Source organism: Protopterus annectens, chromosome 2.part0 (genome assembly GCF_019279795.1).
Source record: "Protopterus annectens isolate FY-2018-M chromosome 2.part0, PAN1.0, whole genome shotgun sequence".
Classification (NCBI taxonomy): Eukaryota; Metazoa; Chordata; order Ceratodontiformes; family Protopteridae; genus Protopterus; species Protopterus annectens.
Genome location: NC_056728.1, coordinates 728451235 through 728476227, shown reverse-complemented (window position 1 = coordinate 728476227; position 24993 = coordinate 728451235).

Sequence of the window (24993 nt, the reverse complement as noted above, 5' to 3'; positions counted from 1 at the left end):
TGCCCCCACAACGTCTGTCAATGACATCTGTGAAGTTACGGATAGCATTCGCAACGTCACGCATGCTGTCTGTCATGGCTGTGCGACATGCTCTCAGCTCCCTCAGACCCTGTCTGGTGTACCTTTCCATACGTGCCTATGCCTGCATGACAGTTCGAAACATAGTGGAGGTTGACATACCTCCTTGGGCACGTCGGCCAGAGGCAGTACGGCCATGGATGCCCCCACGAGAACCCATGGGCGACTGTCTGCGTGGCACCATTGGAGGCCCCTGCTCATGGCTGCCTTGTGGGGATGCATGTACCACAGGTACCACATTACCCTGATCTATGCCCACTGCAGACTGTCCATCACCTAGGGACAATGGTGACAAAGGATGTAACGGCAGGATGACTGTGCGCATTGACGGGGTTGAAAGCTGTGTACTGTCAATTGGCCGACCAATGATGGACCCAGACACACCTTCCTGCACCATTACAGACATTTCATCATCATCAGTACCTGGGGCACAAGATTCAGGTTCCCTGCTGCAGGTCACCAGAGCAGCACCAGAACCTACGGGAGGAAAACATGGAACACAGATTACAGTCTCATTACATATTTGACAGAGATGCACTTCAATACTAATGCACACATTCAGAAATGGACACATGCACTCATGGACACTAACACACATGCACACTTGGGCACAGGCACACTTGCACACATGCACACCCCACAGTAAACACACACATCAGTACCGTGTTACACTACTCAATTTACTACAACTGTGTATTACGGGTATTGTGAACACAGTCACCAGCAAGTCTACTACAGAGTTACACTACTCTTCCTAGTTTTATAAATTGCTTTACAGATAATGTTAAAAGACTCACCAGCATGTATGGCCTGCCTCGTTGCTAGATGGGAGGGACCTGGAAGTGTGAAGAGAGTAATGTCAGTGGGCACATGTGTGCCATTTGTTTTGCACATGATACAGTACAGTAGTACACTAGTTCCCTTATACACATCAGCTGCACATAATGTCTGTATATATATCATGATGACAGATACATACCACATGCACACCTTATGCGTGCATGAAGTAACAGTGTACAGAACAGTCATATGTACATACCAGGGGTTAACTCTAATCTCACCCTTACCTCTCTTCAAACGACAACTCAAACTGTACTTCCTAAACCACTGGCTTTGTTCTTCTTGGAGTCCAGGCTAACGTCCCTCTCCCTACCCTCTCTTTACCTTTAACCCCTCATTGTGCATAGAAACTAGCTTCTACCCTGTTTCTTTCACCTTGATGTCCTTCTATGCTCTGACCTACTTCTCCCATCCCTCCCACATCCTCTTGACTGTCTTCCTTCTTTTCCTCACTTCCCTTCTTGACTCCTGCCTCTTCCATATCATTGTATCTTTCATACTCCTTCTACTTCTCTACCCTTCTGAGCCCTAACTATTATGTATATGGCTTTTGCCTTATTGCATAACCGTTATGCTTTAGGTAGGATTGCTTTGAAACCAACGGTACATTGTGTATGACTCTAAACTGTTTGAGTTCCTTACATGTATGTTGATTTAGTTAACAGGCTGGTGTACAATTCTATCATGTTGGCTGTCTGTATTAACAACTTGTCTGTCTGCCTTTATTACATTATGTGTGGTGCTTTTCACCACAGGCCTCTACTGAAAATGGACATATATCCAGCTAGACTATCTGGGTCAACAAATGTAAAAGTAATAACAATAAATGAATATGGCATCTTACCTGCACGCTCGGTGTCTTGCTGCTGTGTGGATCCAACCTCCATCATGATGCATGAGTGTTGCTGTTGTTGTTCTGGGGCTGGATCCACAACACTTAGCAGTAGCCCCTCCTGTCTGGTGAGGGGGGGATGTGTGGCCACCCCCCCACCTGTGGCAACCTGTTGCCTGCAGATATCTGCAGCACCATGGCGGACATTTCTTATCAAATCACTGCAGTGATGTCTCACCTGCTCATATGTCCTATCATGCATGCCAACATCATTTATCCTGCTAACGAGGTTTTGCCACAGTGCAGACCTCTCCTGCTGATTCTGGGTGGTGTGTGAGAACAGGATGGCTTAGTCACGCACCAGGCTCTGGTGAATCACGTCATCCTCTGCAGCAGAATATGATGGGTTCCTTTTTGGAGCCATGTCAAGCTGGAAAGTTACACAAACAGGTTATCAGCATAGTATCTCAACAATACATGGTACACATTCTTTACAGGGAGTATTAACTTCTACTTATTACTGCTTGGTTAAAACTTGATTACAGTGTAGCTATCATTCTATGTCATTTGTACTAAGCACTTGGCCTTCAGACCAGTTGTTTTACATTAGGGAGGTTGGTGGCAAGCACTGTGGTGGCAGGACACATATCTTTCATCCATTGAAGTTGGGAACTGCTGATTGAGGGCCCAGTGTACAAGTGTATTAGTTCTGGTATGGGCAGTTGGCCTTCAGGCCAGTTATTTAACATTAACAAGGTTTGTGGTCTGCACTCGTGTGTGACAATAGGCTGTACTCTGCCATTCATAGCTGGGGACATCTGGTTTCAGGTTTATAGTGCCTGCATATCTGAGCTGTATCTTACTGACATTGCTACACCTTGTTTGCTGTAGCAACCACTACATCCAGGCCTCCTGGATCTACCTTTGTTTATATGCTTGTTATTTGTTAGCTTGTTATTTCACTGGTATGCTACTTCCACATAGTACACAGCTTCTCAACACGTCTGTGACTCACTACTGATATCTGCATTGCTTACTGTACGTATTTCCATGTTACACATGACAGCAAGTGACTGCTTCTCATTGTTGCATTTACTTAATTGTGACACATTGCACTTAGGTTACCTGGCACTTGCTCACTGACGCTTTCATATCAGTCAGCAGTTGTAGGTAATGTCAGTACACCCTCACTCCCCACTGGACCTTGTTTTCAATCATTAATTATTACAGAATTCAGAATAGTATTCTAGCATGTCCAGAGGTCAGTTGTCAGTTCCCTCCCCAGTCTAGCTGGTGAGTGTGGTACTCCAGAGACAATGTTGGAACAGATGCATGTACACAGACAACCCCCTCCTCCTAACAACAAATTCAAACTCATGTGAGTGATGCAACCATATACCAAACTGGAGGCTAGGCTCTGTCTACTCAATACCGCCATAACCAGTCAGGTGGCCAAGGAGACCACACACTACACTTCCAGTCTCACATAGACCTACCACAACAGCGGACCTAACACATGATCACACATGAACATACTTGTAGGCTCGGACCACAGCTATGCCTATGCAGCAGAGACCTCCTAAGCAGACATCCAGGCAACCACTACCACGGAATCTAACATGTGCAACACATATCACACAAAGCCAATGTGCTGAACACTCACAGCCATTAACAGTAAACAACACACCTCATACACCTGTACTAGGTGCCTCTATCATCAGGCACACTAACATCACGTTCACCAGGCTTAACGAGGTGAGGGTCACGGTGTGCAGCCTGTCGGGCACTATGACCTGCCACATAACACAAACACTCAGGTAACCCCAAGGCAAGTACAGGTATGACTCAGTCAATGTCCATGCTGGTGTGAATGGCCTGACACATTCCTCCCTGGACTACATGACATGAGACAGTACAGAGCTCTCTGAGCACGTAGCCCAAGACAGTTTGACCCTGACCTTGAGTAGCATCCTACCCTCACCTAGAACCATGCCACAATATCAAGGCACGATGATCCCTTCCAACAATTGACTGACATACTGGTGTCATTCACAGGTGTGCCAATGCCTGCCATCTTGGGGTGGTATGCTTTGCTAGGGACAGCTTGCACCTGTCACCCCTGTCTTATTGGAATTTCGCGGAGCCTCTTGCTACACCCATAGTGCCTGTATTAGGCAAGGCTCATAAGGCAAACCCACATCCATTTGTATCACAAAGGATGAGGAAGTAAGAGTGATGCTACTCAACACCGGAAGTCTAGACCTAAGGATGCACGCACTCAAAACCCTACTTAACATTCTGGACATCGATATCTGTGCAGTAACATGAACCTGTTTCAGGTTTCACAGGAGCACACCAGTACTACCAGGTTATAGCTGTTACCATTCTTGTCGGCCCCAACACTTGAACAAAGGAGGGGGAGTATCGGTATTCAATGCAGATTCCCACGCCTCCACATTGGTGGCACAGTACAACATAGGTGTTAGGCCATTGAGTACAGAAGACGTAGTTGGGGACCTGGGGAAGACACATGGTAGCGGTCTGTCATTTGTCAACCACATGGCCAATGTGGATTGAAAGACATGTTATATAGCCCAGCTAATCATGAGGGATTCACATGTATGGCAGGGGAGGTCATTGTGCCTCTTTACTCATCCATCATCAGGCCTATAATTGCGTACAATGCACCTTTTGGGATGTACCTAACCAGACACCTACAGCAACTGGTACAGGACAACAGTACCTCATCAAGGGGATGCAATGGCTCACACAGATGTCATATGCTGCCCAGGTAAAGTAAATCCAGCTGGACTCAGTGGCTTACTGCCTGTTCAGAGGCAATCTGTGCGTGCCATATACAGCCATGTCCTACCCAGCAGTAATGAACATGCTGCACCTCAGGCAATCAGAGTCCCATACAGTCACATGCTCAGGAGAGCTGGACCTCAGCACTGACATACATGGACATGCTGGAGGGGCATATTCCTAACCGAGAGGCTCCCTTCACTCTGTAATGAGCTCACACTACAGGTTAGGCAGAGTCCCTCATTGACTCTCCTCCATAGGAATCTGGATGAGTGGATGGAGATCATAGTTGTACCCCAGGTATCACTTCTATGTCACTGTTAGACAGAGGCACAGTATACTAACGTCGGACAAGGGGATAGCAGCATAACTTGTAATTGGGTGGCGAAAGACAAACACATTCTACTAGGCTTACCAATGCCCTAGGGCAAATAGCCTAGTATGAACCTATGAACATGTGTGTACTGCTATAGTACTTCTGCCATATGTTGCATGTGTGTGTGTTGTGGGGGATGCACAGGTAATGGCCGGATACTTCTACACAGGCCACACGTCTGACACATTCTGGGTGTTCATCCCTACATACTGGATGTGTGTTGCCATCCAACCCAACCCTGTGATGTGGACACACATTACTCAGTCTGGATTTACATATCCGAACAACACCACAAGCACAGTGCACTACCTTGCTATGTATGCATGTAATTACACAGTTATTCAGTAGTTATGACAGTGATGCTATCCATGCAGCCCATTGGGCCAGTGGAAGCCACAACACACACCGCCAGCACCTTTGCATATGCTTACCACAGACATCCCACATACTGCATGTACTGTGCACACACATATCTAACCCAGAACAACTGCACACCACTTACAGGCATATTGTATAACAATAGTAGGAGGCTACTGCAGCACAGGGCAGATTCACATGACAGCAAGGCATCTGTGGTCAGCAGTGTTAAGATGCTTCACATTCACCAAATGCACAGATATTGGCAACATTGTTGCAGACAGTTTAGGTGCAGGTACCCCCCCCCCATTCTCCTACACATGTGGTATTAGTTATCCCAGATGACTGTCACCTCCCTATCCTCTCACATGTCCAGGTGAGAGCCACCTTCATCATTGCAGAACACATAGCATCACTGTTACGAAATGGTATCCCTGGATGTGTGCTACATTCACCCCTGGAGGACATAGCACCACATGACAGACTGATATTGATTCCTGGCCATACTACAGGATATGTACCTGAACAGTGCCATACATACACAGTGGTCCCACACCAATGAGGAGGAACCTCTACTGACCCTGGGAACTACTGCATCATATGCACAACTGGCCTTGTGTTCTAAGCTATGGAAGTGTTAAGTATGGGCAACATGTACAGCAATATTACATATGTTTATATTTCAGGACTATGTACACACAACCTATCTCATGGACATACCTATAGATAGTGAACTATGATACATTTGGAGGTGTCACAGTATACACAGGATTAACCTGCTACTTTGCATTACCTGTGTTTGTGGCAGCTGTTGCTGTGCCAGTGGTGCTTATTGCTGCTTGCTCCTTGCTGCTTGCTGCTTGCTGCTTGCTGTTTGCTGCTTGCTGCTGATTTTGCTGCTGGCTGTCGTTATATTTGTTTGTTTCTCTCTGTCTCTCTCTCTCTCTTTCTCTGTAGGTTTTGTGCAATGAATGTATTGCATGAGTGTAGTGTGGGTACTCAATGCTTTTGTAGGTATCTGCATAGGTCCATGTGATGGCCTCTGCACCAATTGTAAGGCAGCATTTGCTAATTGCATGCAGCCAGGTGTGTACTGATTGCATGTCTCACTGTGATTTCAGGACACTGCTATAAAAGGGTATGTGAGATAGGCGTTGCCCTTTCAGATTGTAGGGCATGGACCATGCTGGTATGCTGTTGACAGTGTTCTGTGAGTGTGAAGGTTAGTACATCTCCCATGCTTCATGCTGTGTTGTAGATTCAGGTTGCTGCATTTCTCTTGCCTGTTCCCTGTAATGAGTGTGTATGCATACTGACACCTACAACTATATGTCATATGTATTGCTATATAAATATATATATATATCTGTATACATATACATACTTTCATATATGTACATTAGCTGACATTATTGGGTACGAGCTAACAATTAGCAGGGCTGTTTCTGTTAACACTACACTAGTATGGGAATACAGTAATTGGGACTATAAAAGTCTGCCTGACATGCTTTGGGTAGTAGACATACTATATTGCCTTTATCTTCATTCCTACTATTACATGTTCCACTTATTTAGCACTATATTCCTGTATGAGAGTCATGGCTTAGTGGTAGGTCATACAGACTAGTGTTACAATGGTCTTGTGGTAGGGCCTACTAGTATGCTTATATTCTGCTTTTGACTTGAGTATAGGGCCTATCAATCAAAGTGCTGGGGGCACCTTTAAGCAGTTAAAGGGGTTAGTAGGTCTCACAGGAGCCAGGCTGTGTTGCAGATTCTGGTTGCTGCATTTATCTTCACTGTTTCCTGTAGTGAGTGTGTATGGATACTGACACCTACAACTATATTTCATATGTATTAATATATATTTATATATATGTATGTGTAGATATACATACCTTCATATATGTACATTACCTTACTGTATTATGTACAAGCTAACAAGTAGCAGGGCTGTTTCTGTTAACACTGAACTAGTATGGGAATCCAGTAATTTGGCCATTGAAACTCTACCTGACATGCTTTGGATAGTACACCTCCTATATTGCCTTTATATTGATCCCTACTATTACATGTTATATTTATCCTAGCAGTGTGTTCTTGTAAGGTAGTCATGGCTTAGTGGTAGGTCATACAGACTAATGTTATGAAGAGAATGGCAGTGGGAATTTATTTTTCTTTGCAAACTTTCAAACTGAGTACAGGGCCTGTCAATCAAAGTGCTGAGGCCACCTTTAAGCAGTTAGAAGGGTAAGTAGGTCACACAGGGGTTAGGCTGTGTTGCAGATTCAGGTTGCTGCATTTATGTTCACTGCTTCTTGTAGTGAGTGTGTATGGATACTGACACCTACAACTATATTTCATATGTATTTATATATATTTATATATATGTATGTGTAGATATATGTACCTTCATATATGTACATTACCTTACTTTATTATGTACAAGCTAACAAGTAGCAGGGCTGTTTCTGTTAACACTGAACTAGTATGGGAATCCAGTAATTTGGCCATTGAAACTCTGCCTGACATGCTTCAGATAGTACATCTCCTATATTGCTTTTATACTGATTCCTACTATTACATGTTATATTTATTTTAGCACTGTGTTCTTGTAAGGCAGGCATGGCTTAGTGGTAGGTCATACAGACTAATGTTACCAAGGTCCTGGGTTCGAGACTCACAGTGGGAATTTTTTTTTATTTGCAAGCTTTCAAACTGAGTACAGGACCTGTCAATCAAAGTGCAATAAAGGCACTTTTAAGCACTTTAAACCAGGTCTGCGCTCGTTTGCGCGGAGCTCACGCATGCGCACTGGCGGTGAGCTCCGCTAACACAAGCACACCAGCTAATTTCTTTGAAAGAAAAGAAAAAGGGGTGACAGGAAAGTGGTGAAAAAGGGGTCACAAAGAGGGTAAGACAGTAGGGAAACAAGCGTGGGATTTGCAGGAGAGATGTAAGTAAGGCCCATAGATGCCCATGTCTTTGGCAGCAACAGCTTTGCATTTCCATGTATTTTGGTGAGACATTGGAAACCTTTCACCCCTGAGAGAGGTGTCAGGACAACATTAATATTAGTTGTAGAGCCAATTATAATTAACTGTTTCAATGTCAAGCAGACATGTGTGCGACATGTACAGCTATGTATGGGGAGTAATTTTTTTGTGGGTACAGAGTGCCCTTTTTTTTTTTTTTTTCAGGTGAGAGTGGTATGTCAGGTGAAGGAAGTCGGTATAGCTGGGGAGGTAGGTTGGGTAGGTTAACAGACAGGACAGACAAGACGCATACAGGGACGGTGTATGACACATGTGGGGGGGTTACACAATTGACGGGGACGGAGGTTGGGATATCCGAGATGCATGAGCCCACAGATGGCAACAGTGGAACTGATATCCCCACCCATAGGCAGTTGCCACTGTTCCTTCACAGCCCAGGACGGGCTGTGCTGGGGGCTGTGTAGGCGGGGCAATGGCCGGGGCCGTTAGCTGTGCCACACGAGCCTCGAGCTGGCGTAGGGGCCCAAGAACAGAGTCTTGGATCTCCCTTCACACCACAGACCGGACACCTTGTAGGGTGAGTGGACGAACCCCTCCGGCCACACTTGCAGAGGGGGGATGGGCCCCATCCCCTGCAGCGCTTCCACCCGAAGGTGGCAAAGGGCCACCGGAGGGGGGTCCGGCCTGGGCACTAGTGCCAGGTGCAGTCGCCAGCTGAGGTGGGAGAGGTGGGTCTGCTGGGACCTGCCTTCCCAAGCGTTCTAGGTTTGTGAGTAGTTATGTTAGTTTGGGTTAGTGGCATTTTATTCCATTCAGATTAGTTGTAACAGCATGCATTGGTATTCCCATCAAACAAACACCCAGATATTAACACCATTGAACAAGGGGCATATCAATATCACATGCATTATTTGAACAGAAATACACAGTCAAACAACATGCAGGGTTGATTAATGGCAACAGGCCATCAAATTTGCAGGTATGAACAGGGCACATGCACAAACAGACATGCATATATTTTTGAAACGGACAAATGTCCATGATTAATGAAATGTTCACATACCATTATTTAGTGGGTGTTGTTATATGGAATTATAGGGTTGGGTGGAGATAGAAAGTGGTGACACATTCATATGTTACACATTGATTTACATTTGTAATAGGTACACAATTAAGTTGAGGCTGATGTTTCAAAATAATTTTTATTTGACTGTCATGCTACACCTGTTACAAATACATCACTATCCTACTTATTTTGAATCTGATCAGATACATCATCCTGCTACACTTTGATGACAGGACAGGGGACAACTATGGCTGTTTAGTCTGTCAGATAATCATTCATTCTATCTGCAAATTGTTTACTGTGATCACCATACAGACTTTGGCCTAGACATTCCAGATTCTGACACACTGAAATCAGTTTGGGATATTAAGATGTACTTCCCACATGCATTTAGTTCTGTAGAAACACACTGGGGCTAATATATTCAGGGGTTATTACTACTTTATTTATTCATACATGACCCTTTCTGTCACTCTCACACATCCTGCAACTTCACAGTTCAGGTTGGTACTTCTAGGCTTTGTTCACATGTTAGACTGGTGGTGATTCAAACACTTTCCAACAGCCTCACTTCTGTCATGATTCAGCATTTCAACAGGGATATATCTCACATATGACTACCTCAGATTCTGAAGCTGTACTCTTGAGACTACTGCAGGTTACACTATATTTAATTCATGGTGGGACATCTGTATTACAGCACTGTTTGATTCTATCAATTATATTTCCAGTTACACTTGCATACTGATGAACTTGTTGCAGCCATACCTGCAGAATTTCAATTCCTGCTTGCACATTATATTACTTTTAATCAATACACTGCAGTGTTCTGATACATGCTACAGTACAATATTTATTTACAAGTAATGGGTGGGGTTACTAACCTGCATGGTGGCAGCCGCACCAGCCTACGGGCATACATCTCGCGGTTCGCAGAGCGGACACCTGCAGCTGTAATACGAAGAAGTAATATTGGACTACACATCTCCATGGTATCAGCCAGTTGAAATCCTTACATACATAAGCAAAATGTAACTTACTCAGTAGTGGGCGTTGGGCATATCCCGGGCCTCCTGGATCCATTCGGTCAACTGGTCTTGCTTGCCGCTTCAGGTCCGCATGGTGGTGACGGACCTGCTCACCAGTGCGTGGAATGCCAGTAGCACTGGTCAGATCATGAGCCAACTGGTCCCATGCCTCTGCCCTATACGCTCCCCATGAGACCTGGCCCTGCATGAGTTGGGCCTCGTGATGATGGACAAGGAGCCAGACCATGTATCTGGACTCCTCAACGCCCCAACGCTGTGCTCGAAAGCAACGTCCTCACCTACTCCACTCATTCTGACTGCAGGTCTGTTCTACAATCGTTTCTGCTGTGTATTCCCGCCTATGGGGCTTATATATGCCGCTTTTCCCGCACATTTCTCTGATTGGCCGTTTTGGAATTGTATCTACTTCACTGAAAATGCTTTATCATGCTCCATTCTGGATTTTATCCCATATATATGCTATTTCTGCATTTCTAGGTATTACTGTCATGGCTTAGTGATTTAGTACCTTGACTCTAGTGCATGGTATCCTGGGTTCAAATCTGGCAACTGATTTTTGATTTTCTTGACAGAAATGAGTTGAGACCTGTCAATCAAACATGCCAAAGGCACTTTTAAGCACTTAAAAGCAGGTCTGCGCTCGTTTGCGCTCAGGTAACGCATGCGCACTGGCAGTTAGCTTGTGGGAGCGGCGCGCAAACGGTGTGCGCTGGGATAAACCATAATTGGCTAGTGACACACATGTTCAGCTAAGCACAGCTAGTTGCAAAATGTTTCAGCCTGTTAAACCAGTGCTTAGCAACGGGCACGCAGTTTGCAGCTTTTTAAACACTACTCAGCTACAGGCAGTCTGTCTCACAGCAGCTTAGCTATCAGTACATTTCTGACTATTTTTATTATTGTGTTACTTCAAAATATATGCTCCATTTCATTCCATTTTACAAAAGGGAATACTTTTACATTTGTACAATACTGTCAGGGGGCTTTTTAGTGCTTATTTACAAAAAAAAAAAGGTTGTTGTGGGGGCTCGAACCCTGCCTGCCTACTCTTAAGCCGGCAACACTACCGCTAAGCTATTTCTTCTTGGCTTACTTTGTATATTTAGTTCTCATATCCTTTTCCACTGATTGCTAACTGCAGTTGCGCTAGTAGCACACCCGCGCACACGAGCGCACACAGTAGCAAACATTTACGGGGTTTAAAAAAAATACAACAGTTTTTATTCTCATTTTATAGCCTCTGTTCACTTTGTACACTGATGGTCTGTGGGGGAATGTGCTGTGTAGTGTGTTTATTTACATTTCCATGGCCTCTCTCGTGGCTGTTTACATTCAGCCATTCTACACTTACGGGGGCGTGTCCGCATGCAGGGCTTAGCCTACGGACATGCCCCCTACTCTCTTACACGGACCGTGTAAGAGTTACAGTGTGATTCAGCATGCCTCATGCACCTCATGCATATGCATGACATGCTGACATCACACCGTTTAACTGCAGCCTCCGTGTAAGAGTTATAACTCTTACATGGAGGCTTCCTGAATCCGGCCCATTATCTTTATTTATTTATAACTCATACTTTGTAAACTGGGCTCCACTAGTCCATTTGGGTCTTTTTAGTGGAGACCTGAGGTGGCATTCATGCTGACTACAGGAAATTTGGCCAGGACACCGGGGAACTTTCCCTTTTGACTGGTGTCATGGGATCGTTTACATCCAAATGAGCTACCACCAGCACAGACAGATGTGTCTACAGTTTAACATCTCATCCAAAGGAAGCGTTTGCATTATGTGTTATGATGCAATTATGTTAACAGCTTATGTATACTACATGCATCTGACAAGAACTCATGAGTAATATGTAGACTGTAGCTGAGCAAATCTGTAGTAAACCTCTCTACACAGATAGAAGAGGTCCAAATGGATATGGAATTGCACCATTTTTACTTTGAACTGTCTCCTGAAGCAATTTGAATTAAAAAGGCAGGACGGGATTCAAACAATACAGAGAAGGAGGACTCTGATTTTTCTACAATAATTAGTACATTACAGATAGTACAATAATAAAACACTGCAACGTTGCTGCAACCTCCTGTAACTATAAAAATATCTTACCTACTGCCAAGAGGAGTCAAAGACATGTTACTGACTATAATGTATTATCATGCTATAATATCAATTGCAGATGTGATTGCTAAAGTTTCTGGTAAATCTAATGCATGTTCATAGGTTCATAGATTTGTTGAACATATTTTATATTAAATGCATACAACACTGCTGTTAGTACATTGTGTAATGTATGCTTACTGTTATTTATTTATTTAACATTTGTTTAGCAGGAAAGTCTGACTGGAACAGAGCACATTTTCAGCAGAGGCCCAGAGAGAAACATTCCAGACACGTCTGTGAAATGTGGGAGGAAACCGGAGCACCCATAGGAAACCCACTGGAATGACATGCAGACTTTGCACAGACGGCACCACAGGTGAGAATCGAACTGGAGAATCTCTTGCTGTGAGATGACAACACTAACCACTGCACCACTGTGCCATATGTAATCATATAAACCTTTCTACCAGTATTTAAGAAGTTTGTACAGAAAATCAGGTAAAACATTAACCACAATTCAAATGCTATTTTCTATGTGCTGTAGTCATATGACTACATTTTACCAGCATGACAAAGCCTGCCATAACAGTATGTAATGAGGGGTAATATAGCTGTGGGTATGGTTCAAGAATGGTATGTCAGTGCATTGTCACACCACTATGGACTTGCTGTTGCACATTGATTTATGTGTTGCACTGTTCAGTACTGCACACACTTGTGTTCATCCTGCTAAGACTATAGCATTATAAGCAGATAACTTTATGTGTTTCCAGGCATGACCAGACTCTATGGTACTTTAACTATTCGTGATATTCTCAACATACATACAAAGTCCAGGTTCCTGCACTTATACTTCCTCTGATTCTAAGTCCTGTATTATATACATATTCCTCTGTAAGACTTTTTTTACAAGTCTACAGACGTTATGGGGGTTGGCTGACTTACGTGGGTGTGTTTCTCCTTTAAGTCCTCTATAAATTTCCTGCATGTTTCACAACATACATTTGAGCAAGATGCAAAAAAATGCCCAATCCTCCCCCAAAAATACAAGCTTTCTGAAGACCAACATAATGAGCAGTCCCTTCAAATGTTTCTCTTATGTGATATTTGAAATATGAATAATCTTTGCATATTCAGTTTTCAAATTCATAGTACCACTCCAATCCATTATCCGCAAACTTCCTTGGACATAATTGCTTTTTATATCATGTACTGTTTCGTATAATGGCAGAAGTAGTTTGAAATCTTATTCAAAATTAATGTATTTCCTGTATTGTACAAAGAAATATACTCAAAAAACTACTGTCCATTTCAGAAACTTAACTTCCAATACCCTGTCAAAGTAACTAAAGCCAAATTAATACACTTATTTTCTAAGCAAACAAACATTTTCACATTCACTTTCCCCTAAAGCAAAGTTGACAATTCTGAAAGGAGCAGTACCCATCCACCTAGAATATGGCATCCTTAATAGGCTTCCATCTCAGAAAAAGCACATCCTATATTTACAAATTTCCCCAACAATATATTTAGGTTCATCACTATTTATTTTCCATCTTTCTGTAACCTCTTACTATCAAGTTTATTTACACTATTGGTGACTGTAAACATCATTTCCTGATCCTTTTCATTTTGTCCCATTAAAGTTCAATTTGATTACATTGTTCCAATGAGTTGCTGTAGCGTTGATTTCAGTCTGACTATTCATTCAAGGGTGGCACATGCATTAGCTGTAAGGACTCAAATATTCCAGCTACTGAAAGAGGACATAAGCTGTTTTCTTTTCACTTATTTACCATTCAAACCTCAGAGAAAATATGTTGTAGTGAACAGCATTGTTTCCTTCTTCTCATATAACAATTATCTGCCTCAAGGCACCTTTTTTTCAGAATAAAACATTGAAGCAGTATTGGTTGTTTCTCAAGTTAAGCCTCTGTAGGATTGTGGGTCTAAAGATCAACATCTATTTTCTGTCTGTACTAAAGATGAAATTGTTTCTTTGCACTGATATAAATGTCTTATCTGGATTTCTTGTGAGGTTATTCTAATGAAGATACTAGCCATGGGGTCCAGTTAGTTCCAATTCATGCTTTTGCGTTAAGGTTTTGGATCCTGATTTCTGATGCTAGCAAACATTTACACTTTCTGTAGCTATTTTTCTCATTACCTTTTAATTTTCTCCTTCATTACTTTTGCTACAGCATCCAAAACCTTATTAACGCCTTTCCTTTTTTCCGTCCTTTCCTTTCAGCGGTGAGCCATTTAACACACATTTCTTTACACCTTGCCATATTTACAAGAAGAGCACCTTTGAAGTCCTTATAGTAGGCATTTACAAAATGGGGTTTAAGAGACCCCCACTGTGAGGATTTCCATTAGAGTTCTACAGTACTCAGCTCAGTATAAAAATCATTTCTGCTGTAAAGCAATGGAATGGAAATTCTGGGCTCAAATCGGCAGTTTTTTTTAACTCAGTCTGATAAGAACAAAAGACCTGAAGCCATTATATAGTTATTCATTCTGTCCAACCTCCTGCTGAGTTCATCCCCTTGTCACTGATGTTGGCTCTGAAAGGTTTACCCTAACTCTTCATATATCTTAACAGGAATCAGACAATAACAGCAAGGCTTTCTTACTTTTGCTTTCTTTTTTTCATTTTTTAAAATAATTTGACTTCTTGATATAGAATGAAATTAAAGTGCATTATGCTTCCTTCAAACATCCAAGCTTGTGTCACACTAGATGGACAACTACAACTTGTAACAGACTGATCAAGTACGTAAATCATTGTAACACATGTGCTTGAGCTAGTTTGGATAAGTTTAAATAAGTAAAACATAATAAAACAAGCTTAAAAAACATGTTTTATGTAGTGGACAAGCCCACTTGCACCCTTATGTGACTCCCCATAGCTCACTTTATTATTCTTACTGTAAAGCCATGGCACATTAGAGAAAAAGAGTTCTCCAACAGGCCATTAAAAGCATGTCTCTCTGTCCTTCTCTAGGAGGCTGCAGGCTCAGATGAAGCACAAACATTACACTTGGAGCAGAAAGTCATCACTCCCATGTAATGTGGATAGCAGCACAAGAGCAACTTTCTACTCGAGCTACTATGTTCAAGCAACTGTGATACTAGCAAACATGCATCAAGCAATTGTATGTAAACCATGACATTAGACATATGATCAAAAAATGTTATATAAATAGCCACTTAAGAAGATGAAATGACAAAAAATCAATAATACTAGTGCAGCCTGCTACCTAATTAAAGGAAAACGTTGTGTATTAAAATCACTGTCTTTGCGAATGCATAACATTTTCTGTTCTTACAGAGTTTTACTGTAATAATGGTGCACTTTTCTGTGATTTTCTTATAAACAAGCTAAGAATTGCTTAGGTTTAACTCTAGAGATAACACATAATGATCTAGTCATTTCTATGCCTCTGGTTGCTGTAGACCTTTGAAGTCTGTCATTTTGCTATTGGTCAATGGGCTCATTTGAATATTTCCAGCTTTTTCACTTTTCTGTGCTATTTTAAATTGTCTGTGTTTGAGCAGCATTACTCACCCCTCAGCCTCGTTTAATGGTGCACTGTAGAGATGCAGGTATCCTAAGCCGTATTTTATCCTATGCCACCTAACCTCCACAAATCACCACACAGTAGACTGATTAGTGATGTTTTTTGTAAGGTCGGCTGCCCACAGTTGTGCAACGAGCTCCACTGTCCAAAACTGGTCCTTCTGGTAGACTTTAACACCTTACAGGCATTTAGAGCCTTAATTTTCTCTATGCAACCTACTGTCTCAATTCTTATTGCACTTTCATTAGTCAGTAATTGAGGAAAGGGGCTCTGATTTGTGCTAGATTGCAGGTTGCTCTTCATGCACTGACTCATAGTGTTCTATTTAGATAAATAGCACCTCTAGTAAATCTACTGTAGACTCAGATTGTTTATTTTAGACAAGTAGCACTTCCAATAAATCATCTCCTGATCTCATAGGCTCAACTGCTCCTTCAACCCACATTAATAAGCACCTGAATCCATGGATTTGCACTTTCCAACTGTCTCTGTTACCAATCTGCTTGAAATGGAAATCCAGAGATAATGCAGTAATTATCTCATGTTTACTGACTACCATATGCTACTTAAACATGTAGAGTGTGTGAGAGATGTAGTTATACAATGTTATTGAAGCAAGACCCTCTCAGAACGCAGGCTGTCAGTTCAACATAACATCACACCAAACAAAGCACATGCAGCTATGCTGAGAATCTTTAAGTAACCTCCCTAAATGACAAAGGCCTCCTAAATGTAACAAAATAAACAAATACCCCCAGCAACCTCAAAATCACACAACACAGGCAGCACCCACCAGAAAACATACATCTAGGAGTCATACTGACTCAGTTCAAAGCTCATAAGGCGAAACTCCACAGAGTCCAATATCCCATCCATAAGTGGTTCCATAGTGAGGTGCACAGATACACATTCACCAGGCTGTTCAAGGAGAGGGTCATGGCCAGACGCTTATCAAGCAGTAAGATTTGCCATGGCATGCATGCACTCAGGTCCTTGCACTACAAGTGCACACATGACACAGCCAAATAAATGTGAATGTAAATGACTTGAGCTGTACCTCATGGATTATATGAAGAGAGACATGATGGAAATCTCAGAATAAGTGCCTAAGGTTGGTATAACTTTAGCCTTAAACAATATTCTGCTATCACCCAGAATGATGTGATAATATGAACAAAAGATTATATGGTGCTGCGGTAGCATTGTCGCCTCGCAGTTAGACGTTGCCCGTTCGATTCTCAGTTAGAGCGTCTTCTGTGTGGCGACATGTGTGAACAGGCATTCCTTCATTGAAGGTTGTGCATTAGGCCCGGCAAGCCAGCACATGAAACTCTACTGCCAATCATTAGCGGACCGGAGTTCTGCTGTGGCGACCCCTAACCGGGAAAAGCCGAAAGACACAAATATACATATATGGGTCTACTTCATAAGAACGAAAGACCACAATAACAAAGAAAAGAAGGCTGAGACAAGATCTCTGAAACTTCATTTTAATGGACTACCACATAGCTGACATGTTTCCAATGGTGTATATATATTTGTATCAGCCTTGGAAGAGATGGTGTACAGCCTAACCAGAGATAGACTGCACCTGCACCCCACGACTGTTGTATATTGTCTAAAGCTTTATTCTCTCCCACAGTGCCTTTTTAAGTAGTGTTAGTCTTCGTAAGCTTCCAACATAACTAAATTTAATTTTGATAACATTAAGGTATTGCTGCTCAGTGCTAGGAACCTTAAAAAGAAACTCCACTTCCTACAAGCACTCCATACCCTGGAAAACATTGACATATGGATCATCACTTATACGTAATTCTGACCAGTGAGAACATTCCATCAGCAATAGGTTTTCATGCCTATCACACATTCAGACCCACTACAGTAGACAAAGGCACTAAAGGTAGTGGTGAATCCATATTCTTGAAAAAATCTCACCTCCAGGCTTGTCAGATAAGGTAATGACCTGGAACTCCTCTCTGTCTGAATTGCCATTAATAAAACCCCATTATCATATCATAGCTAACTTTCGAACCTGCTCTAATGCCCCCCCTTGGCTCATTCCTCCTACCTACGAAGTTCCAGTGCATAATACCAAACACCATTCTTCTAGAAGATTTCAACTACCCCTCCTTAAACTGGGAAATGTATGCATTTATGCACAGATATTCCTATACTTCATCAATAAAACCTCTAGGGACCAGTTTGTCCACACGCCAACTAAGGAACATAAAATCCTGAACTTGCTCCTTACTGATATGGGACAGCTCTGCTCCCCAGTAAAGTTCCTCCCTGGTCAGATCATACCACAAGTTAGTCACATTCGCAATAAGACTGAAGCCTAAAGCATCTTCCAATATCTCTGCATTCCAAGATTATGTGAATGCTAATTTACTAAAGCTAAATTCAAAAGCCCTTTCAATCTTGATGACGCAAATACACATGTGGAAGCCTTTACTGGCAAACTCTATGCACATGTAAAGGTAACTGTATAGATGCAGCTGTCCTCCTGGGAAATAAATATAACACCAAATTCAAAAATAAAACCCTGTGGTGCAACCCTAATATAAACAGACTCTATAATAAAAGAAAAAATCATTGCCTAGAAAAATAAAACTCTCAAGATACCACAAATGCTCTTGCTAAACTAATCAAGGAACTCCAGACCCTGATCAAGTATCCAAAGACAGATATGAGATAAAAAAATCACCAAGGCAAATGATGACCATTCAGCCTTCTTTTAGGGTTACCACCTGTCCCACTTTGCGAGGGACAGTCTCTCTTTGGGCAGTTGTGTCCTGACAAAAAATATTAAAAATAGCAAATGTCCTGAGATTGTAGGACATAATTATGTCTTATATTTTATGTAATAGTTGCATAAAATAGTTATTCTGTATCTAAAATACCTAAATGTTATAAGAAACTGAATAAGCAACTATAATGCTACAAGAATAAGATATTATTTAGGCAAAAAAGTTAAGTTCTATCTTTTGTACTGACCGTGGGTGTGTGTCGGCCTGTAAAATCTGATGTTTGTCCTGAAAATGTCCCACTTTGGCCATTTGAAAAGGTGGCAACCCTACCTTCTTTACCTATATTAGAAAGCTCAGAAATAATGCCCAGCACTGTGCAGAGCTAATAGTAAATGGTATCACATACCTGGATCTAATGGACATAGTCAGTGTACTAGTAGACCAATTTAGCTCAAACTTCACCCCCCCTTCCCTCAAATATTTGCTAATTACATACCCTGCATATACACCTCCACCTTAAAATTTCCCAAGAACAAGTTCTAATGGTGCTATCTAAGGCCAAGAACTCTCTGTCTATGGGGCCAGACTGCTATTCATTATTAGCCTCAAAACAGGCTACATGTTTGATGAATGGAGGACGACAACAACAACAACAATCATTCCCTTGCATGAAGGTGGGGTTTCAACACATCCAGGTAATTATAGGGATCTATATTATATTCTCGAAAGCCGACAATATCAAAGCTGATATTGTCGACATAAGAATAGCAAAAGCACACATCGAACTCCGTAAGGGGAGATTTCCGTTTACTGCAATGTAGTGTGGTCTCAGAGTTGGTATATTTAAGTAGCAGGGGGTGGGGGGTGCAGGGAGGCTTGCCCCCCTGCTTAAACCCATTAGGGTACTTTTTGCTTTTTTTTTTTTTTTTGGTTGTTTTTATAAGTTCGATGTATGAAGACATCAACCATCGATCTTATAATATAGACCCACAAGTCTCACCTGTAAGGCTATATAAAGGATCAACATGGAATTAACAACTACGGATGTAGGTAACCTACAAACTGTTGACCCACCCCAGTTTGGATTTGTCAAAGGCATGTCCTGCTTACTTAACATGGTTGATTTCTTTGAAAAAGTTACTGAAGTAATAGATGCAGGCAAATCCGTGCACACCACACACGTAGACTTCGTATGGGTGTTTAACACCATCCCAAACTCTGGTATATTAAGCTCTCTCCAGCTAAATGTCAATCATTTTATAACAGAACAGAGCCAGATTTTATCTAGGGAGTCTTTCAAAACCACATAAAGAAAAGTACTTTTCTACTCTATTTAAATGTAATCTAGATTATAGGTAACTGCAGATATAGCCCTGATTTAGCACCTCTGTCTTGCATGGATAGGGGAAACATATAAATACTCAGACTTATCCTTGTTTGACCCATTTTTTAGTTATCTGCATGCAAAATATTGGCGATATTAACTACCATGGTAATGTAGGCCTAGGCTTTAAGATCTTCACAGACCAACAGCCTAAATCATACCCTTGCACCTAATATGATGTATAATTTACCATTCTTTCAAGGAAAAGGAAGGTAAAGGAGAAGGCTCCATTATTTGTTACCATCATGGATTGGATTATTATTAGTTGCACTGTGTTTGGAAATTCATCCAGCATATGAAACAAGTACAACCATTCCTTACAACATGTAAACGAGATGAATTGTCTGGGGAACATTTCAACCAGAACTGCGCTAAATCAGCATATTTAGAATTATTCTGCTGTTTACAAATCGACATGTAATTCATAGGACAATAATGTGATGAATAAATATTTTTTTGTCTATAGAAATCTGTTATTTAGTGAAATACATAAGGAAAATAACTTTTAGGCAAATTATCAGAATACTGACACTTAATATTAGCAGTGCTAGCTCTCAAAAATAAAATTAAGGGTGAGTATTCTAAAAGAAAAATAAATTACAAAATCCACTGATATGTATTCAAACTATTTTTGCAGGGGAAATAATCATCCCACATCCCCTACATCCTCAGTGTGAGAGGATGCACACCTCATATACTCAAGACTTGCATATACTTACTCTGGCATTGTTGTAGTTCAGGAAATAATTTACTCAGAGATACAGCAATGTCTGACTTTGTATTTTTTTCCCTCTTACTGTTATTAAAAATGTTCAGTTTCAAGAACTGCAGTTATATTCCTTGAACATGCAATAGTAACCTGCTTATTGTCTGAGAATAAAAGGTTTAAAGCTTTCTTCCAGTTTGATTTTTTAGATAATGTAAAGTTGAATTATTGAGCATTTAGCAGTCTTTAGACCACAAAAATACTTTCTTAGAACCTAAAATGATATTCCTAGTATTCATATTAAAACAACTTAATGACTAATATAGGCCAATAAAGGCACATAAATGTATTTCAGCAAATTCTGCTTTACCCATATCACTTAGTAGTATTTACTTCAGGAAAAATACAACCAATGAGCAGGTAATAGTCAACAACCTTATTTTTATTCTTCCATGATATGTGAAGCAGAATGTAAAGGTGATTAATATACCTGAATGGTGGCTCATAAGAACAATATAAGTAGATTAGAATGTTTTGAGGAAGTTGCATTCAAGTGGTAAAGTAGACAGTAGTAAGATGTCTTGCAACTGTGCATGACAAAGTGATGTTAACATGTCTGTACTATAATGTTATGCTGTAGGCTTAGTAATGAAAGGACAGGCTGGGGTAGCAGTTAATGGACAAAGAACACAAATGCAACCTTCTCACCACAAACTTATAAAAGACTGCTTACTGATAGAATTAACCTATAAGAGAACCATAAGGATTAATTTTATTTTTGTAAGGGAAAATTACTAAAGAGATCACAAACATTTTAGTAACATTATCAGTGTCAAATATGAAAAAAATAATTATGAATAACTACTCAAACTGTCTTCTATGACTTGTTGCTAAACTATGATATATGTGGTAATGCTTTACACAGTGACTATACCAAAAATGTAAATGGATTAACTACTTATAGGACATCCAGAAAGTCCCCATTATCCAGAATGGGAAAAGAAAAATGTACTGAATTTGTAAGGTTAATTCTTAAATTTATCATGTTGAACCTGCCTGAGTGTATAGATAATTATTAAGCTTTGTTTTCAGAGTTATTAGTTAACAAAATCATATGCCACTAACATGTTTAATAAAATCTTCAACAGATCACTGGCTAGTGTAGAAAAAAGAACAGTAGATGACAGCAGATGTTATACCCCTGAACAAAGGGATCTGGGAACAGTAGGTCTCTTAGCTTAAAAATGGTGAAAAGGAAAGTCATGGCAGCAGTCCTGAGGGTGAAGCCGTGACATTTCTGTAGGACAACAATCTTCCAGGACAGTAGCCATGGTCAGATGAAGATGTCAGTCACACTTGATCCAGTTTTAAGAATCAATTACAGATTCAGTTGACCTGGACCCCAACAATGCTTTTAACATGGTCCCACACTGGAAGTTGCCACTAAAACATGGAGCTCCTTAGTGTAAGATCAGGACTAAGGAACTGTATAGCTGCTTGGATGGATGGTAGGACACATGGGTCTGTGGTAAGAGGGACATTGTCAGGATTAGGAAAGCGAATAGTGGAGAGCTTACAGGATCTGGGAACAGGAAACAGGATTAGTTTGTGCTGATGACACAAGGCAGTTTCTGTAGTACAAGAGGAAGAAGAATTTAGCAAATGGTTTGGGTAGACTGAATAAGTGGTTAGAAATGTGTCTGCTGAGGTTCAAGTACAATACACTATATTTAGGCCATGGCAACTCTGGTGTGAAGTATCAGTGCAGAAGAGTTAGAGTAATGGTACCAGAACAAGAAAAGGATCTGGGGTGCTGATCATAAGTGGATTGGCCATTGTGAGCAGAGTAAGATGATGCTGATAGCACAAGCAGAATGCTATTTATTTTGTTAAATAACATTTGTTTACTGCAATAAACTAGTCCAAGAATGTTTCCAGCTATGATTTCAGTGATATGGGCAAAAACAACAAACAAAACACTATTTTGCATACACAATTTGAGCACAATACCCCATTTGGTATGTATCTAACTAGGCATATCTAACAACTGGAACATCCATGGAGGTTCCTCGCTAAAAATAATGCAGGGCATAAGTAACATGTCTTATGCAGACCACCTCAAGGCCCTATCCCTGTATTCTGTCTGCTACAGACTGCTAAGGGTATATCTATACCTGGCATACAAGGTGTTCTCAGACCCCACTCTGACAGACACCCTGCATATCTGCAAAACAAAAAGCACCAGAATTACCTTTTCAAAAGACTTAAACCTTGCGTGTGATATAAATAAGACCTGCTGGAAAGACAAGTATGTATCCCAGAGACTACCCCTTCTCTGGATCAGGCTCCCCATCCATGTGAAGCAAAGATTCTCCCAAACCCAATTCAAATTTAACTTGGACAATTGGATGTGAAACAGGAAATCCATCCCTGGTTTGGCACCTATGTTTTGAATGGACATAGGCAGCCTATAAATGGTCCATCTCCCAGGGCCCCTGCTTACACTTATCAAGGGTACCAAAACTTGTCAGAGATTTGGTATGCATTGCTAAGCCTAAAAAGGCCCTTCTGTTCATTAGTCTAGTACACACCTATGAACCTGTAAGGAAGCAATCAATGAAAACAGCATGAGAAAAAATGGGGTAGGAAAGTTCAACATCTGACAAAAGCAAATATAACAACATTTGTATATTAAATGATGACAAAAAAGTTTATGGTAACCAGGAAGAAACAAAATAATCTCTGCAGAAAGAACACAATGTTTCATGTGCATTTAACAATTGTATAACACACACACACACACACACACACACACACACACACTTTGTAGAGGAGAGGAATGAATGGGTGTTGTCAAAATTCATGCTCTAAAGTTAAAAGAATTATAGAAGACAAAAATATAGCCTTGGGGAGATAAATTGTAGCTGCAAAGAGGAAATGCTTCCACTATGCACAGCCTTGGACAGACAACATACTGAGAAGTGAGTGAGTGCAGTTCTGGTGACTATATAAGGAAAATAAATACATGAAGATGAAGAAAGGAATCTAGAGGAAAGGTTAAAAAAATCTATGAGATGGAGAGGAAGGAAAATGATCCGACATCAGCCTAGCTAGAGTTCTTCTTACTTAAGAGCTGATGAGAGACAGACAATATTGGTGTGCAAGCTGGATTATTATTACTAATTAAGCTTGGTATTGTATTACTGTTTAAATGGATGCTATAAATATATATTAGGCTATATTATGTTACTTTTATGGCAATGAATTAATCTTTGTATTTGATTATACATTGTCATTTGAAATAATGTGACTTTATAATATTTCAATGAAAAGATATATACAAAAATCTGTTCTTTCCTATTGTGTATAAATGTTAATAGTTTGTTTTATCTGATTTTAATATGAATGTTGTTTATATTTAAATTCATCCCTGGAAATACAATAAGCACATCATAAATGCATCTGTTAGTAGAATAAAGTTAATTGTGAATTATATTACAATTGAAAGCATTGGTGGAGTAGAGGGATAAAGCCCAGACTACAGCTCAAGTGACCTGAATTTGATAAGCAGCTCAGATGTTTGACTTTCCAGGTAGAGTGAATGGGTATGCCCATTGTTGGGGACGTTGTTCCTGCCTGGCTTCCACCACTGCTGTAATGAAACGTCCTTGGCTGGAGAGCAAAGGTTCATCATGATGCAGGGAGTGGGCACAAGAGCATAGCATAGGTGCCCTTTGCAATTATGTGCTCACATCACTACCAGTTGCAGGGTTAAGACATGAAAGTAAATTGATCTCACTTTAAAGATTCCAGTCAAAATACAAAGCACCTGCATGGTTGCTTGGATGATAGTATAATATCTGTTTACAAGGAGATTCAATGATGGAAAGATACAGGAATAAAAATAGTGCTTAAAAGTACTACAACTCGGAATTTATTTTACAATATCAAAGTGGTATAGTGAACCAAGAAGTTCATAGGTTCATAGGTTTATAGGTTCATAGGTTGATACTAGGCTATCTGCCCTAGGGCATTTATAAGCCTAGCCAGAGTATGTTTGGCT